Source organism: Rhineura floridana, chromosome 1 (genome assembly GCF_030035675.1).
Source record: "Rhineura floridana isolate rRhiFlo1 chromosome 1, rRhiFlo1.hap2, whole genome shotgun sequence".
Classification (NCBI taxonomy): Eukaryota; Metazoa; Chordata; class Lepidosauria; order Squamata; family Rhineuridae; genus Rhineura; species Rhineura floridana.
Genome location: NC_084480.1, coordinates 16,214,055 through 16,232,211, shown reverse-complemented (window position 1 = coordinate 16,232,211; position 18,157 = coordinate 16,214,055). Strand labels below are relative to the sequence as shown.

At 44.6% G+C, this 18,157-nt stretch overlaps 1 protein-coding gene across 2 annotated transcripts in view; it reads right to left on the bottom strand.

Moving 5' to 3' along the window:
• The window catches only part of MAPK4 (mitogen-activated protein kinase 4), a 118,067-nt gene extending 101,621 nt beyond the window's left edge, over positions 1 to 16,446 (bottom strand). For both annotated transcript variants that reach the window (XM_061614482.1, XM_061614497.1), the window contains exons 1-2: positions 16,396 to 16,446; positions 16,162 to 16,259 (exon numbers count right to left, since the gene is read on the bottom strand). The gene's annotated coding sequence lies outside the window, so the exon portion shown is untranslated. The remainder of the gene's footprint in view (positions 1 to 16,161; positions 16,260 to 16,395) is intronic.
• Between the last annotated feature and the right edge of the window lie 1,711 nt (positions 16,447 to 18,157).

The following is an 18,157-nucleotide window of genomic DNA, read 5'->3' as shown; positions in this document are numbered from 1 at the left end:
TTCTCTTAACTAAAAAGCCCCAAATGTTGCAACTTTTCCTCCTGGAGAGTTGCTCCATCCCCTTGATCATTTTGGATGCCATTTGATTGACCATCTTAATAGGTCCCCCACCCTTGGGGTTACCCCATGCCTGCTAGTACCCCCCTTCCTGTGTTTTCATTGTGCTGTTTTGGCCACACAAGGGACCATGCTTGGAGAAGTTCACTATTAGTACGTAGGATGCAATAGATAAGGACGTCATTACCTGATGCAGATAGTTCTGTTTGCGTATCAGCAAAGAGGAGACGTGATAACCTAGCTATCAAACAATTCATTTCAGAAGAGCTTCTAGACAGGTAATTGCGTATGCATTATGCATTGGGGGAGATGTATTTTTCATCTCCAGACTGCCATCGGACCTTGCTCTATTCTGTCACCCTAAATTGCTCTCTGAGCAAACAGAAAATAAATGCACAAGCCTCTCAGATAGTGTGTCAATAGAACTTCTCCCAGCAACATCAAAGAGCACCAGAAACCAGAGAAAGGTATGTGGGGAGGGTAAAAGCCTCCCCTTGCACACTGAAGTTGGGAAAGGGAAGAAGTGGCCATAGTCCAGCAACAGAGCACATGCTTTGCATGGAGAAGGACCCAAGTTCAACCTCAACATCTCCAGGTAAGGCTGGGAATTCCCCCTGCCTGAAACCACAGAGAGTCGCTGCTGGTCTGTACAGTGGAGGAACAACATAGCCATCATGGCTAGTACCCACTAATAGCCTTATCCTCCACGATTTTTTTCTAAACCTTTTTTTAAAAGTGCATCTCGCCCTGGTTTTTCCACTTGTGAAATGGACAGAACTTGAAATATGGTTTATAGCACCGTTTCTGAACAGGATCTCTTAAACATAACTAACAAACAAGGCATATTACTTCCTTTTGTGGCCAAAACCTTTTAGGCTCATTTTTAACTATGTGTTACCAATCAACACAGCTTTCTGCATTCTAAAATCCTGTTTTAATTTCTCTCTATCCAAGACAGGCAAATAACTGAGTTTGGGTAATTGAGGATGCCCTAGATAAACCAACCACACTTAGTAGTCCTGTTATCAGGGTACATCTTTTGCATTCTGACTTATCTTTAATTCTCACCTTATTCACTTCTTTTGCCCTCATTAACTCATCATCTTTTTGATGCTATGAATTAACAGTTGCTTTTTACAAAATCATGTTGGGGGGGGATGGAATCTTCAGAAATACCAGTTAGCATTCCAAGTGCCTGACAAAACGCACTTAATGAGTAGTGAAAATCACAATGGGTGGCAAGCAAACGGAGAGTACATGAGTACAAAAATCCAATACTTAACAGAGGAAAAGGGGGGTTAGAAGGTTTTCAATAATAATTAACCCAAATGTATTGGATACTCCTCCAGTAAGGCAAGTAATTTCTAACAGTACCTGCCATTTTCTCCTTGCTCATTTTCAACCTGCTTTGCATACTTGAATTTGCATAGACACAGAACTCACCATGAGTTCATCATGCACGCAAAAGAATTTTTTTTTTTAACGCATTTATAGTAGCAGCTACATTTCTTAAGGTTTTCTGCAGGAACCTGCTCCAAATCTCCTCTTTAGAAGAGGCGCATTAATGTGTCTGCAAGAGAGAGGGATGTTTTTCCTGCTATGGTGCCCCAACTGCTTTTTCTTCCCCAAGGAGGCATGCCTGGTGCCAACATTATACATTTTCTGGTGCCACGTGAAGGCCTTCCTATTTGACCAGGCCTTTTAGATTTTAGATTATTTTTTTAGCTCTTTAGTTGTTTGGGCTTTGCCTAGTATTCGTCACACTGTATTTTGTTATACAAGCAGTGAGGCATCTCAGAGAGAAGATGGCTTTCAAAGCGCAGTCTTGCAGGGGATTATATATATCGGGGTGCGCACAGGGATGGGGAATAATTTTGTTAATAATGAAAATGAACAGAACAACTTCTCTCATTTTGTTATTCATTCATTCCTATAAATGATATTCATTTTTGTTACCTGCATTTGTTTTCTTTCATTCCCCACTCTACCCGCAGCCTCCGTTTCCTAGTTCATGAGCTGTTTTTGCGGTCCCTGCATATACCAAAGGTAGTAACAACCACCAACCAATATCGATGACAGCATGGATTTGACAAATTCATGGAGGATAAAGCTGTCAGTGAGAGCCAATGTGGTGTAGTGGTTAAGGTGTTGGACTATGACCTGGGAGACCAGGGTTAAAATCCCCATGTAGCCACGAAGCTCACTGGGTGACCTTGGGCCAGTCACTGCCTCTCAGCCTCAGAGAAAGGCAATGGTAAACCCCCTCTGAATACTGCGTGCCATGAAAACCCTATTCATAGGGTCGCCATAAGTTGGAATCGACTTGAAGGCAGTCCATTCCCCCCATTCCAAAGCTATCAGTGGCTCCTAGCTACAATGGCTATGATCCACCTCCACTCTCAGAGGCAGGATGCCTCAGAATATCAGTTGCTGGGAATCACAGCTGGGGAGAGCGCTGTTGCACTCCACTCCTGCTTCAGGGCCTCCCATCTGGGCATCTGGCTGGCTGCTGTGAGAACAGCAGACTGGACTAGATGGGCCTTTGGCCTGATCCAGCAGGCCTTTTCCTATGTTCTTAGCTGAAAAAGCATCTCTCTCTCTCTCTCTCACTCACTCACTCACTCACACACACTCACACACACACACTGTAGATACAGTGGCTTTATACATACTGTTCTTCGCTGCTGGGAAAGACAAAAAGAAAAAAAATCCACCATGAAATGAGCTAGAATTCTGTCTTCCTGCTATGCATATTAATGTGAGAAATGTAACTGGGGACTAGACTTCATTCTGTTCTCTCAGTAGGCATATATAATTGAAAGGTACTAGCACAGTGAAAACCAACAAATTGAATTTCATTCATTGGCAATCACTCATGGCCGAGTAAGATTGTCTTCCAAGACAAGGTCTTTAACCGTGGGTCCGTAAGTGACTGTGGAGGCCAATTCTGGATCCACACAGCCTCCCACAGTGAGGACATAGGTTTCCAGATGGAAGATGGTTGCAATGAGGATTTGTTTGACGTGCCTTCCGCTTAGCTTGTTTGTCCCTTTCGCCCTGTTTTTGTGCTTCTTCGAAGTCCATAGCACCTTTAATAATAGCCAAGACTTCCCAGTTCTCGATGTTCATGTTACATTTTTTTAGATTCGCTTTAAGGACATCTTTAAACCTCTTTTGCTGTCCACCAATGTTCCGTTTTCTATCCTTAAGTTGGGAGTAAAGTTGCTGCTCTGGAAGACGGTGATTAGACATTCGAACATTGTATTTATGTTATGTGTTCATTATATTATATGTTTACTATATTATTTATCTGTAGGAAGTGTGTTTGAACTAGGATACTCACTGGTAAGAAGAGCTTTGCTGGATCAGACCGAGAGTCAGCATCCTGTTCTCGCAGTAGCCAACGTGATGCCTCTGGAAAGTTTAGAAGCAGGACACAAGCACAACAGCACTCCCCAACAACGGATGCTCAGAGGGGTGTGCCATCTCTGACACTGGAGATAATACACAGCTAATAGCCATTGAATTTGTCTAGGCATCATTACATCTTGTGGTAGCAAATTCCATAATTTACCAGCTGTTGGGTGAAAAGTACTTCCTGTTGGGCTTACTTCTCAGTAGACATACACACAATTGTGCTGCAATGCTAACTCCCTCTGCCTGGGAGCAAGTCCAGTTTCATTCAATTTCACTCACTTCTCTGGGTAGACATAGTTAGGATTGCTCTGTTAGTCAACAACTGAAGTAGCTACAAGTTGACTAAATAACAGAAATGTATATGTCAATAGATTCAAAGAAAAAGAGAATTTTCCCTTTGTGTTTAGTAAATGGTGCTGGGTATTCTATTATAGAAGGGGATAAGTGAATTCCCTGTGGAATTCCCTCCCCTTAAATATTAGATAGGCAGCCATCTGTGTTCTCTTTTCTGCGCCTATTAAAGACCTTCCTCTTTCAACAAGGCTTTTAAGTTGAGACCTTATCCCAGTCTGAGTCTGTGTTGGAATTGCTTTTTAATATGTTTGTAAACCTTTTTTAAAAAACATTTTTAACCTTTTTTAAAAAAAAGATGTTTTGAAAGCTTTTTTAAAAAAATGTTTTTAAATATGTTTTGTTTTAATGTATTTTAAAGTCTGTTTTTATGTTTTAAAGTGTTTTTAGTGCTTTTGTTTGCCGCCCTGGGCTCCTGCTGGGAGGAACAGCAGGATATAAATCAAATGATAAATAAATAAATAAAATAAGTACTTTTTATAAGTACTTGAGAGCCAGTGGGGTGTAGTGGTTAAGATGCTGGACTACAACCTGGGAGACCAGGGTTCGAATCTCCACACAGCCATGAAGCTCACTGGGTGACCTTGGGCCAGTCACTGCCTCTCAGCCTCAGAGGAAGGCAATGGTAAACCACCTCTGAATACCGTTTACCATGAAAACCCTATTGATAGGGTTGCCATAAGTCGGGATTGACTTGAAGGCAGTCCATTTCCATTTTTTATAAGTACTTATCATTGAAATGTTTTTCTAATTTTTTTTTCTTGATCCATCAGGGATGCCTTTTTTTTTTAGTAGATCAAAACCCTCTTTATTCAATTAAAGGTCACAATCCTAATTTGACCAAGTTCAAAACCCATTCAGCCTGCATAAACACCATACATTAAAGCACATGGCTTCCCCCAAAGAATCTTGGGAACTGTCATTTACCCCTCACGGAGCTACAATTCCCAGTACACTTTACAGTTTCCAGAATTCTTCGGAGGAATCATAGAATCATAGAATAGGAAGGGGCCTATAAGGCCATCGAGTCCAACCCCCTGCTCAATGCAGGAATCCAAATCAAAGCATTTCTGACAGATGGCTGTCCAGCTGCCTCTTGAATGCCCCCAGTGTCGGAGAGCCCAATACCTCTCTAGGTAATTGGTTCCATGGTCGGATGGCTCTAACAGTTAGGAAGTTTTTCCTGATGTCCAGTCGAAATATGGCTTCCTGCAACTTGAGCCCATTATTCCGTGTCCTGCACTCTGGGACGATCGAGAAGAGATCCCAGCCCTCCTCTATGTGACAACCTTTCATGTACTTGAAGAGTGCTGTCATATCTCCCCCCTCAGTCTTCTCTTCTCCAGGCTAAATGTGCCCAGTTCTTTCAGTCTCTCCTCACAGGACTTTGTTTCCAGTCCCCTGATCATCTTTGTTGCCCTCTTCTGAACCCATTCCAGTTTGTCTGCATCCTTCTTGAAGGAAGCCATGTACTTTAAATGTATGGTGTGTACACAGCCTCAGAGTGGCTAAACCTGTTACTGAACCAACCTGAAGCACAACTGAACCAAAATGTTTAACGCAAGGGTAGCTAACCTGTGGCCCTCCACATGTTTGTTGAACTACAAAGTCCTCAAGTTTAGTAGCAGATCACAGAGCTTGTATGTAGAAGGTCCCCAGATTGCTGTAGATAAAATACTTGACTGAAATCCTACAGAGCCACTGCCAGTGAGTGTAGACCAAAATGAGCTAGGGCAATATTTAATATTGATATTTCTAAAGGAAATATTGATATTTTTTAAGTAGCTACTGAAAATCACATAAAAATCTGACCCACAACTATCGGGAATAAGCGAATTAATGGAAAACTCCGTACCCAATCTGAACTGGGCAGAATTCTTGCACATCCCTAACACAGGATCACACTGCCTTACTTGCTCAAAGTCATGCAGCAAGTTTCCAGTAGTTGGAGGATTTGAACCCGCAGTGTTTTGATTTAAGGTTTTATCCACTACAATCCACACAAATGTAACCAAAAGTATTTGAGTTGTATCCATCCAAGTTTTACTCAGAGCAGACTCACTGAAATTAATAAAACTAAGTTAGTTACATTCATTAACTTCAATGGGCCTGCTCTGAGTATGACTAATGTTGGATACAACCCTATATGGTTTAAATAAAAAAATACGCATCAACTGTAGGTGAGCAATTAAAGAAAAGTTAAAGAGGGAGAGGGGTTTCTAAACAAACATTATCTTTTGAGGCCCCCAACCCTGCAACAGTCACCTGTTGCACAGGTAAACAAACAAGAGATGCTTGCATGCAATTGTATGCATATACAGCCTGCTGCTGCAAATGCATAGAACAGTCAACTAAGGTAGCTCTGTGGCAGATGACATAGATCAGATACCAGGTCATGAAAAAAACTCTTCCTGAGACTCAGAGAGATGCACTGGTGATAGAAACACACTCACTGTTCTGCCTGTTCCAGTGTGTCTCCACCTCCCTCTTCTGAAAATGGGGGCACACAACTCTAGTCAAACCCCACCTCTTTTTACTGTAAAACCTGGTGGGAGCAGCTTGAGTGCATTTTTTTAAATTCAGTTTCAAAGAGATTTTGCAACTGATTGGCAGACCAACCCACTAACCCTCCAGGTGTGCCCTAATGGAAATGTTTTGATCACTAATGTGTTTATAGCCTCAGTCAGACAGAATAGACAATGCTTGGCTAGCTGGGCAAATGGCCTGATCTGGTACAAGGCAGCATCCTATGGGGTAGCAATCTCATGTGGACATTAGAAGATAAACCAGTGGGATCTGCAACAAAAAGTTGCTGTGTAGAGAAATGTTCCTCTTCATTGTTCCAGTCAGCCACCCATGGCCTTCTCTAGGATACTCCATTCCTTTTCCCCTCAGTTAGCATTCTGTGGGCGCTGAGCCCTTTCAGTCCTCACTGGGCTATTTTGGGGGTTCCAACCCCCCTTGGGTTTTTTCCTTTAAAAAAAGCATTATTGCAAATCTTGGGGTTCCCCCAAGCCTGCTGATACTTACCTCTTCTGCATAGGTGTTGCCATTTTGACCACATAAGGAGGAACGGCACGCATGCCTGAACATCAGGAATAGAGTGAATGACAGAAGGGGTCAGAGAGATCCTGCTCTAACACTTTGCAGAAGAAACATAAAAACAAAGCAGTCGCTCTAGCTGAGCTCCTTCCTTCCCAGAGCACATTGGGATGATAGGCCAGCAAAGGGTGCAAATCTTCTCCCCAAACCCAATGTGGGTCCCCTGCCAAGTGGCATTCAAATCTACTTAAGGCTTGGGTGCTGGGGGAGGATAGCAGCACTCCTGCCTCAAGATGGGTGGCAGGTGGCTGGAGTCCATTGAGACTGATAGGGCAGAAGGTAGAGAGGCCAATGATAGGTGGAGCCAACTCATTCTAGTTTTGTCCCCATCCTCCTCCCTGCTTAGTTCTGCAAGGGCAACCCTGGCACTAAGGAGAAGGAAGGTGGCAGCTAGTGCCACCCCTTGGACTGGTTGGCAGCCAGGAGGTAGGCAGGTGAGGGCTGGCTGAGGACAGCCTGAGCTTGGCAGGGGCAGAGCCCCATTCATCCTTGTGTACCAGCTTCCACTGTTCAGGATCCTTCCCTTCCCTGGAACTCCAATCCCACCCCTGTCAAAAAAAACCATGTCCCCAACGCTGCTGCCCCACCATTTGACAGTCACTGGTAGAGGTTAAATCCCATCAGATGATTTTTCCAGCATAGCCGCAGGCAAGACATTTCACCCTTAAAAAATGACTGTAAAACAAGGTTCGCAACACTGACGGCTGTCATGGGGGCCTCGTCGAGATCAATGTCTGTGCATGACTCTGAAACCATGGAGCACTGCGGAGCATTAATATGTAAGTGTCCGGGAGGACTCCGTCATGAGAGCGGTGATGTAATCAGCTTTCGTACAAACTGGGCTACGTATTCTAAGATGAAGATTTATTTAAGAGGGTTTGATCACTGGCTTTGCATATCCAGAAGGGACCAAATAAGTGGACGCTGAAGCCAAATCACACAGTGTAATGTCAGTGGCAGCAGCAGCAGCAACAACAAAACCAGAAAAACTACTTTGGCAGCTTAAACCAGTGGGGTAGAGCTCTAGTTAATTCCAATTTCTTCTGTTTTTTTGTTGACTATTTGCCTTTTCTGAACAGGGACCCTTTGGGACATTAGCAGATGTAGAAGGCTTCCAAACAACAAGGGAGAAGGGGTTTTTTGGGGGGGGGGTCAATGGTACAAGAGCTATACTAGTGCTGGACCCATTCTGTGGCAATCATCTAATATCAAATTCTGAGACGTTAACAAAATAAATTGTCAACTGGCCAAACTTTGGGGAGGGGGGTTCTATCCCTGTCTGCCCCTGTCTCCCACAGTCGCTCTCTTGATATTAGGAAGGAAGGAGAAGGTTTGCAGGGAGACCACACCTAGGAGCACCATCCTGACCCCACATTATATGAAAAGCCACTGATTCCTCTCCAATATGGAGCCCATCGTAAAATGTCACTGACTCACAATCCTATTGCAGGTTTAGGAGGATAAGCTTAAAATGAGAAACTGCCCATGCTCAGAGCAGTTTGTTGCTGTTGTTTTTTAAAAAATAGGGTTGGCAAATTGTTTCATGCTCTGATAACATTAAAAATGTGGGAGCTGTAAAGCATGGAACAAAATATTAATTGTGTTTCCCATCTGAAGTAATACATATGGGGAGTGGATGTGCCTCAGTGGTAGTGCATCTGCCTGGCACGCAGAAGGGTCCAGGTTCAGTTCCTGGTATCTTCAAGTAAGGCTGGGAATGTCCCCCGTCTGAAAGAGCTGCTCCCAGTCAGTGTGTAGACAATTCTGAGCTAGACTGAGGGTCTGACTTTAAGGTCTAACTTTTCCTAGTTGCACCACTGAATGGCACATAATGCTGACAGGCAGTGCACTTTCTGCCACTTATGACTTCCACTGTCACTTTTGTATTGTGATCTGGCGATAAGGGCTAAGAAGCAGCTAGCAGTAGCAATCTGCTGCTGGGCCTAGTTTTCAGAGACTGGCTTGAACTTAACCAGTTCTTCGGTTGCAAGCTTCTAGTAATTATTTATTACATTTACATCTCATATTTCCTCCAAGGAATTCAAGGCAGCCTCTACGTTTCTCCTATCTCCACCCTGAATTTATCCTCACAACAACCTTGTGAGGAAGGTTAGGCTGACAGTGACTGATCAGAGGTCACCCAATGAATTTCATGGTCAAGAAGAGTTTCGAATCCTGAGATCTCCAGTTGTCACTTATTTCATTTGCTACCAAGTGGTCTCTAGGCGACTTACAATATATTTATTTTTTTTAAAAAACACAGAAATTTAAATCAAGACTAACAGATAAAAAAACATATATAATCAATAAAACTGAAAACTCTTCAATACAGTAAAAGTCAAACACAGACATACCTAATAGCCAATACAGTAGGGCCCCACTCATACGGCGGGTTACATTCCAGACCCCTGCCTAAAAGCAAAACCCGCCAAAAAGCGGAACTCCATCAATAAAATGGCACCCAAACAATGCCGTAAAAGCAGAACAAGTGCCGTATGAGTGGGGCCTTACACTAACTGAAAGCCGCCGTATTAGCAGAACGCCAAAAAGCGGGCCGTCGAAAAGCAGGGCCCTACTGTACAAAATTAGAAACCTACCCAATAATAAAAAGAATAATTGAGATAGCACACATCAAGGGCCAAAGGCCTGAGTGAACAGAAAGGTTTTTGCCTGGCACCTAAAGATGGATAGAGATGGCACCAGGCATGTGTCCCAGGAGAGAGAATTCCACAGCTGGGGAGCCACCACTGAAAAGGCTTGTTCTTGTGTTGCCTCCAAACCTCTCACAAAGGGGGCACGCAAAGAAGGGCCTCTTATTATACAGGGTCTGGGTCAGGTCAGTTCTGGTCTGACACACTACCCACTACATCACACTGGCTCTTATAGACAAATACAGTAGTCTTTAAGGGTGTCACAAGATTTTTTTATTGTTTTTGCCATGACAGACTAAAGCAACTCCGGTTCCAGAATTTAACATAAATTTGTGCACCAGTTTAACATAAATTTGTGCAAATGGGTGCTTACCGCAAATAAACTTCTTGAGGTTTAGGATGCCCATCATTACATTGCTACATTATTAATTTAGGTAGTACGTCTATATATAGTTACATGCCAGTGAGCACTGATATCTACACAACTTGCAGGTAACTATCCATGCTCCAAGCAACCAAATGTTATAGCCTTGAGTGAATGTAAAGGGTGGTGGTTTGATTAGTACGGTGTCATATTCTCAGTCCATGCAGCTCAGGATCCACACCGGGTGCTTTTAGACTGTCACTACTTTGGGGTACGATTCAATCACACACTGGCAAATCCAGGTTTATTTATTTATTATTTGATTTATATCCTGCTCTTCCTCCCAGCAGGAGTCCAGGGCGGCAAACAGAAGTGCTAAAAACACATCAAAACATAATAAAAACAGACCCTAAAATACACCAAAACAAAATAACTTTAAAAACATTTTTTTTAAAAGGCTTTTAAAATATCTTTTAAAAAGGGTTAAAAAGATATTGTTTAAAAAAAACATATTAAAAAGCAATTCCAACACAGACGCAGACTGGGATAAGTCGCAACTTAAAAGGCTTGTTGAAAGAGGAAAGTCTTCAAAAGGCGCTGAAAAGATAACAGAGATGGTGCCTGCCTAATATTTAAGGGGAGGGAATTCCACAGGGTAGGTGCCGCCACACTAAAGGTCCGTTTCCTATGTTGTGCAGAACGGACCTCCTGATAAGATGGTATCTTATGTTATGTTATAAGATGTTGTTGAAAACCAACAATTAACAATACAAAACTAAACAAAATGCAGCATTCATTAATAAAATAAAATTGCACTAAAACCAAAATCATAGGCAGTGGCAGCAGCTAAAGCAGGTATTCTCCATCCCCTAGCCTAGCACATCTTGCGCCTCCGTCCCCAAAGACCTAGAGAATGAGCCGCACTTTCACACACTGGTGAAACAAAAGCAATGTTGGAACATGACCCACCTCATACAGGAGGTCATTCCACAGGCATGGAGCTACCATAAAGATCAATCATCCTCCCATAGCGCATTGCACCATGGAACTCATTAGGTGCAAAAACTTCCAAAAGAACTTCCTCTGAAGATCTTAAAGCATGGGCACAGCATACTCACAGCCATTTGATGAGGCAGTATGTACACTTACAGCATAACAGAATTCATTCATACAAATGCAAGCCATCTCTTTGCAACTGAAGCATTCGTACGCAGCAAGGTTTACAAATAGGCATCACGACTACTTTTATATAAACACTGGCTTTAAAAGTGTAGTAGAGCCAGCAAAGAAAGATCAGTGTGCAACTGAAGCATGATTATAGGCTGAAAAAAGAGGATTATATGTTATATATTAATGGCAGGGGGTAGTAGAGTGAATGATCTGAGAGCACCCTATCCTATAGCACTGTTAAAGCTTTCTGGTGGCTTATGTTATCTATTTAAAAAACACACATCATCCCTATGAAGTCAACTTATGTATTTTAAATTTATAAAGCAAAGATTCCATACTCAGCAGTCAAATTATAACTAATTTGTGGTAAGTGATCTTGAGTTTCCGTTCTTGCTTATGAGCATAAGAAGTGTTTGCTAGAGCAGACCAAAATCAGCCTAGTCCTGATTCCTTGCAAGCATCAGCACCATCAGCATATCTTAAGGAACAATTCCAAAGGGGTAGCCAATTACCTGTTGCAGCAAAAACATCTTAAAGATTTATTGGGGCAGAAGCTTATTCATGGATTAGAGTCCACTCTATCAGATGTGTACCTTATCTCTACTTCTCAATCTACCCTATGCTTCTCTGGTGTTGCTGGATGTTTTCCTCTGACATGGGACACTCATTCTGGTCCTCACTGTTTAAATCACAAGTTCTGTAGTGATACCTTCTGACATACCTGGAGAAAAAGGGCATTTCCCCCCTTGTGTCTACTTTGGCTGTCTAATCGTAGCTGGAAGACCTTATTAGACCTCTCCACATCCATTCTCTCTCTCAATTGGCTGCTTCCTGCCCTTTGGATTCATCTCCTCCCTCCTGCATGTCAGCCATCTCCAACCCGTTCCATAAGAACATAAGAAGATCCTTTCTACATCAGGCTAGTGGCCCATCTAGTCCAACATCCTGTTCACAAAGTGGCTGACCAGATGCCTCTGGCAAGCCAGCAAGCAGGACCTGAGTGCAAGAGCACTCTCCCCTCCTGTGGCTACTGGCAACTGGTTTTCAGAAGTGTCCTGCCTCCAAGATGGTGTCCTCCAGATGTTACTGGACTCTAGCTTCTATCAGCCCCAGCCAGCATGGCCAACAGTCAGGCACAAGGAGAGGTGGAGTTCAGCAACATCTGGAGGGCCCATGTTGGCTGCCCCTGCCTAGTTAACAGTAGCAAGTGGCTGGGGGTGTGTGCTCACCTGGCATTCTAGCAGGCAGATTGCTACTGCTTACAGAGAAAGAGAGTGGGAAGACAAGACAGTAGGGAGGTTGGTGCTGTGTAAGCACACTGCTGGAACCAATACGGTGCTCTTGCTAGTGCATTTGTATAGTGCCAACCTTCCTGGAGCCTTGCCCCTCTCACTCTTCCTCCCAGTAAGTAGCAGTGATTCCACTGCTAGGAGGCAAAGTGCTTCCCCGTCTTGCCATTTGCTACTGTCAAGTTAACAGATAGCTAGAAACACACAACGGTCCAGAGACAGAGAAGCTGTAGTCATCCAAGGTCTCAGGATGGGAGGTCTTAGATTCCTTACTTTTTTGGGAGCCAGGTCCCAGCAGGCTCCATATGTCTGCAGCATCCTATGAGCCACTGAGCATGAAAGGTGAGTGTGTTAGCCACTTAGAACAATTATTCAACTTGCTTCCTTGTTGTTTTCTGCTAATTGGAGCCAATCAAAGTGAAAGGAGTTCCTAGTAGTTCCTACTTCAAAAAGCCAAGTTGTGGAGAGTGAGAACTGTGTGACTGCAGAAGAAGAGACAGTAAATCCTGGTGATAGCATCCCATCTATATCAAGCAGTCTGGTAGCAGCAGGAGATAGACACTGAATTAGGTAATTCAAGCAGTATCTCTGACAGTGAGAAAGGACTGTAAAATGGTGACAGTGATAGAGAAGCAGAAAGCAGTATTCATACCTGGCCAGATTATTCTATAATCTTAGGGGGCATGCCTGTGATTATTATGAAGGGACCCTTCATTGTTGAATTTGCCACTACACTACTGGCTGTACGTAATTGTCAGTGAAGTATTTGCTTACAAAAGTTCTAAGAGTGTAAGAAGGACCTGCTGGATCTGACCAAAGGTCTACCAGTCCAGTATCATATTTCAAACAGTGGCAAGCCAGATGCTTCTGAGCAGCCTACAGAAAGGGTGTCCTGGCTATTACAGAAAAAGAAACGGATGATATGTCAGAAGCCTTGGCATTAGTGCTTAAGCACCATTTCATTAAGTTATAATGAACTTTGAAAATCTGAGTGTTTTGAACCTCAGCGGAACCTCGTTATTTAGGAAATGCAGATATGTAGATGATAAAAGTGGACTTCGGACAGTTCTCTGTTTAAGAGTAACTTCAAGAGGCAACAAGAGACTGTTTCTAAAGTTCAAACAGCTTAATATTATAATTGGGGAGGGAACACAACAATGAAATATATATAAATAACTTAGGTTGTGAACACACCAGTCACCTACAGCAAAGCGTTTCCACTGGCCACACGTGGAGGGGGGATGGGTTGATCTGCCAATCAGTTGCGAAATCTTTGAAGCTGAATTTTTAAAAAACACACTTGAGCTGCTCCAACCAGGTTTTACAGTAAAAAGGGGTGGGGTTTGACTAGTGTCATGTGCCCCCATTTTCAGAAGAGAGAGGTACAGACAGGACAAGTGAGTGTGTTTCTGCCCTTAAACTGGTTAACCTACAAATATTTTGTACATATCTCGAGTAATCCGATTCATATGCAGTGTCTGTACCTACAAGGCCTGCCAGGACCCACATGGAATACAGGTGTACATTTTTTATGAGTAATCTCACACTTGTGTTGAATGCAAGCAACTTGGGCTTTGCTTAGGTTCTGGCATGTGAGAACTTATCTGTAAGAAGCATATTGAGATAAGGGCATGAGAAAAACTGCCCTTTCCTAATGCTGCTTCACAGCACCTTGCATTCAGAGGCACTCTACCTTCTGATCCTAGAACACAGGTGGGAAACCTTTTGCAGACCAAGAGCCGCATTGTCTTCTGGGCAACCTTCCAGGGGCCACACGCCAGTGGTGGGTGGGGCCAGCCAGAGGCAAAAGTGGGTGGAGCAAAGAATGGAAATGGTATCCTTGTACAGTAGGCTAGTTTCTACACACACCTGCCTACCCTCCATCCAGTTAAGCAAAAGGCAGGGTCAGAGTTCAAGTGCACACTCCAGCCAGGCAAAAACACTCAATGAGGACATGAAGGAGGACTGGTAAAGGGTGTGGCCTGGAGAGGGATTGGGGAAGGCTGCTGTAAAGCAATCCAGAACTGTCTCCACATTGCTGATGTGTTGCTGGGGAGGACAGCGCCTTGCCTGCGACCACTGAGAAATGTTTGGTGCAGAGGTTGGATTGAACTAGCAATATCCCAGTTCATCCCTTCCCACATTACACTGAGGTTACAATCCTATACCCCATTACCTGGGAGGAAGCCCCGTTGAACTCACTGGGATTTCTGAATAGGATTGCACTGCAGCTCTCAAGTTATTAACAACTTTTCTTCAATCAGGTTGTTATCATAAATCCTGGTCCCTAGAATACACCACTTGAGAGCCAGTGTGGCGTAGTGGTTATCGTGTTGGACTATGACCTGGGAGACCAGGGTTCCAATCCCCACACAGCCACGAAGCTCACTGGGTGGCCTTGGGGCAGTCACTGCCTCTCAGCCTCAGAGGAAGGCAATGGTAACCCCCCTCTGAATACCGCTTACCATGAAAACCCTATTCGTAGGGTCGCCCATAAGTCGGGATCGACTTGAAGGCAGTCTGCTTCCATTCAAAGGACAACAAATTAGGGAAGGAGAATGCAAGAGCCTGTAAGAAATATACTGTCATATCCCTTAGTGCTACTAGTATGGCACACAGGAAGCTGCCTTACACCAAGGTCAGATTCTTGATCCATTAGCTAAGTACTGTCTGCACTGACTGGCAGCAGCTCCCCAAGGTTTCAGACAGGGACCTCTCCCACCCTACCTGGAGACACCAAGGATCGAACCTGGGACCTTCTGCATGCAAGGCAGATGCTCTGCCACTGAGCTATGGCCCTTTCCCTTGGATGCACTCCCTCGGCAACTTCTTACCTGCCGACGCAGTGCTCAGCGCAGCCAAGCGGGCATCAGATCAGTACCTGAAATGGAGAGTGCCACCTGACCCTGGAGAGTCCCCTTCCGCCTATCCACAGGGCACAAGGAGGACAATAGTGCAGGTTTCCTGGCGCAGTGCAATGCAATGCAATGGTAGAAGAAAGAAAGAAAGAAAGAAAGAAAGAAAGAAAGAAAGAAAGAAAGAAAGAAAGAAAGAAAGAAAGAAAGAAAGAAAGAAAGAAAGAAAGAAAGAAAGAAAGAAAGAAAGAAAGAAAGAAAGAAAGAAAGAAAGAAAGAAAGGCTGTCTTTGAAACGCAACAGCCCATTCTCCCAGGTCCCCGGGTTAAGCCATTCCTAACGCTGCAGTTCTCCACACTTTCCAGTCCCGAGCCCCACCGAAGACTGAGGGGCTTCCTACCGAGTCAAGTCGCACTAAATGACGAGGGGCTTCCTCCCGAGTAAAACGCGCAAAAGGATCCGAGACGGCAAGGGGAGGGAAGAAGGAAAAGAAGCGGAAAGGTGCCTCCCCAGCCACACTCGCCTCCCGTCACCCTGTCCTGAAAAAACCTCAGGCAGCCACGGCAGCCGCCGCATCCACCAGCTCCCATCTATTCCCCGGGAACAATCAGGCGTGGACTCCAGGTTTTTCTCTCTCTCTGGTGCTAGGACAATGGAGAGGAGCGGATCCTTTGCAGGACTCGTAAACGGAGGCGCAGAGGCGAGGGAAGCCGCACGGCTGCCTCTTGCCTTTCCTCCCGCCTCGGCATGGAGGAGTTTGGGTTGCCGGTCTCATTTCATCCTTCCTGGCCGTAGATCTCTCAGCCCCGCACACGAGCGCGCGCGCACGGAGTCTGCTTTGAACTCATTGAGAAAGAGCATCATCCCCCCGCGCGGAATTAAGAATGAAGGCGCTGCTCACTCACCTCTGGACCAGCCCGGACAGCGGAATGAGCCCAGGAAGGGTGGTCCTTCGCTCCCTCGCGCCCGATGGCTTGTCTCCCTCCTTGCCACGAAGCGTCACCTAGAAGATGCATTTCCCATTTAAAAGCACCAGCCAGAAATAGACCCAGGCGCGCGCGCGCGCACACACAAGCGCGCACAGCTCCGCTGGCTGTTCTGCCTCCCGCCCCGCTTCCACTATCGCTCCGTGTCCTGACCTGATCGGCAGCGCCGGGCTCGCCTCTGTCGCTTCCCAGCTTCTGCCTCAATAGCCAGGCATAAAGAACGCCTCCCGGCGCCCTGCCCACCTGCATGACGTCATGGAAGGGTTGTCAATCACCGGGCAGCCACCTGCTGTTGGCTCCGGCTGGTTGCAACCGCAGCTGCCCCCTCCGGGGTGGTGGAGGAAGGGAGGGGGCAGCCGGTTCAGGCGTGCGATGAGAGCGGGAGACTCGTGTGTGTAAGGGGGAGGGGGTGCAGAAGAAGATAAAAGCGTTTTGGTTACCACGCTCTGGCCTAAGCAGCTTTTGTTCCAGCAAACTGGACGTGGGAACAGCAACAGCAGCAAAAGGCAGTTGTTATTTTCCGTTCGTTCTGGGGCTTCTTCGCAGGGTTTTAAGGGAAGACCGGAGAGAGGCTTGAGGCTGAGAGCTGCACAGGTTAGGGCAACGGATCCCTAACTGTGGTCCATGGACCACCAGCGGCCCACAGGTTTCATTCAGGTAGTCCATGGCACGTCTGCATTAAATGTTCATATTTATTTTTTATTTGCGTTGTTATTGCTTCTTTGTATTTCTTGTATTGTGTTTTATGGCATTACAGTTTGAATTCTATGGAATGCAAACTGTGATATTATAAAACACAATATAAGATATAAAAGAAGCAATTAAAATTGCATGTAAAACTCACAAAGCACCTACCACAGTGCATTTAAACTGGCTAAAACAAGCAGAAACGTCATTAAGTGGTCCTCCAAGACCACTGACAATTTTCTAGTGGTCCATGGGGGGAAATGTTTGGGAACCCCTGGGTTAGAACATAAGAAGAGCCCAGCTGGATCAGGCCAGTGGCCCATCTTGTCCAGCATCCTGTTCTCACAGTGGCCACCCAGATGCCTATAGGAAGCCCACAAGCTCACATTGTGCAACATCACTCTCCAATCCTGCATTTCCCAGCAATCCTGTGGTATTCAGAAGCATACTGCCTCCAACAGTGGAGGTAGAACATATAGTCATCAGGGTTAGTATCCATTGATAGCACTATAGGTTGTTTTTTAAGTTTGTGTTCAGATGACTCTCAATATCCATCTAAAGTACAATGATGTATCTCCAAGTACTGCTATTATCACCATTATTGTTATGTGCCTTCAAATCGATTACAACCTATGGTGACCCTATGAATCAGGGACCTCCAATAGCATCTGTTGTGAAGCACCCTGTTCAGATCTTGTAAGTTCAGGTCTGTGGATTCCTTTATGGAATCAATCCATCTCTTGTTTGGCCTTCCTCTTTTTCTACTCCCTTCTGTTTTCCCCAGCATCATTGTCTTTTCTAGTGAATCAGGTCTTCTCATTATGCGTCCAAAGTATGACAACCTCAGGTTCATCATTTTAGCTTCTAGTGAAAGTTCTGGTTTAATTTGTTCTAACACCAATTATTTGTCTTTTTCACAGTCCACGGTATCCACAAAGCTCTCCTCCAACACCACATTTCAGATGAGTGGATTTTTCTCTTATCCGCTTTTTTCACTGTCCAAATTTCACATCCATACATAGAGATCGGGAATACCATGGTCTGATTATCCTGACTTTAGTGTTTAGTGATACATCACTGCATTTGAGGACCTTTTCTAGTTCTCTCATAGCTGCCCTCCCCAGTTCTAGCCTTCTTCTGATTTCTTGACTAATTATCATTATAGAAGCACAGAATTTTAGAGTTGGAAGAGACCTTGGAGTCATCTAGTTCAGTCTCCTACTCGATG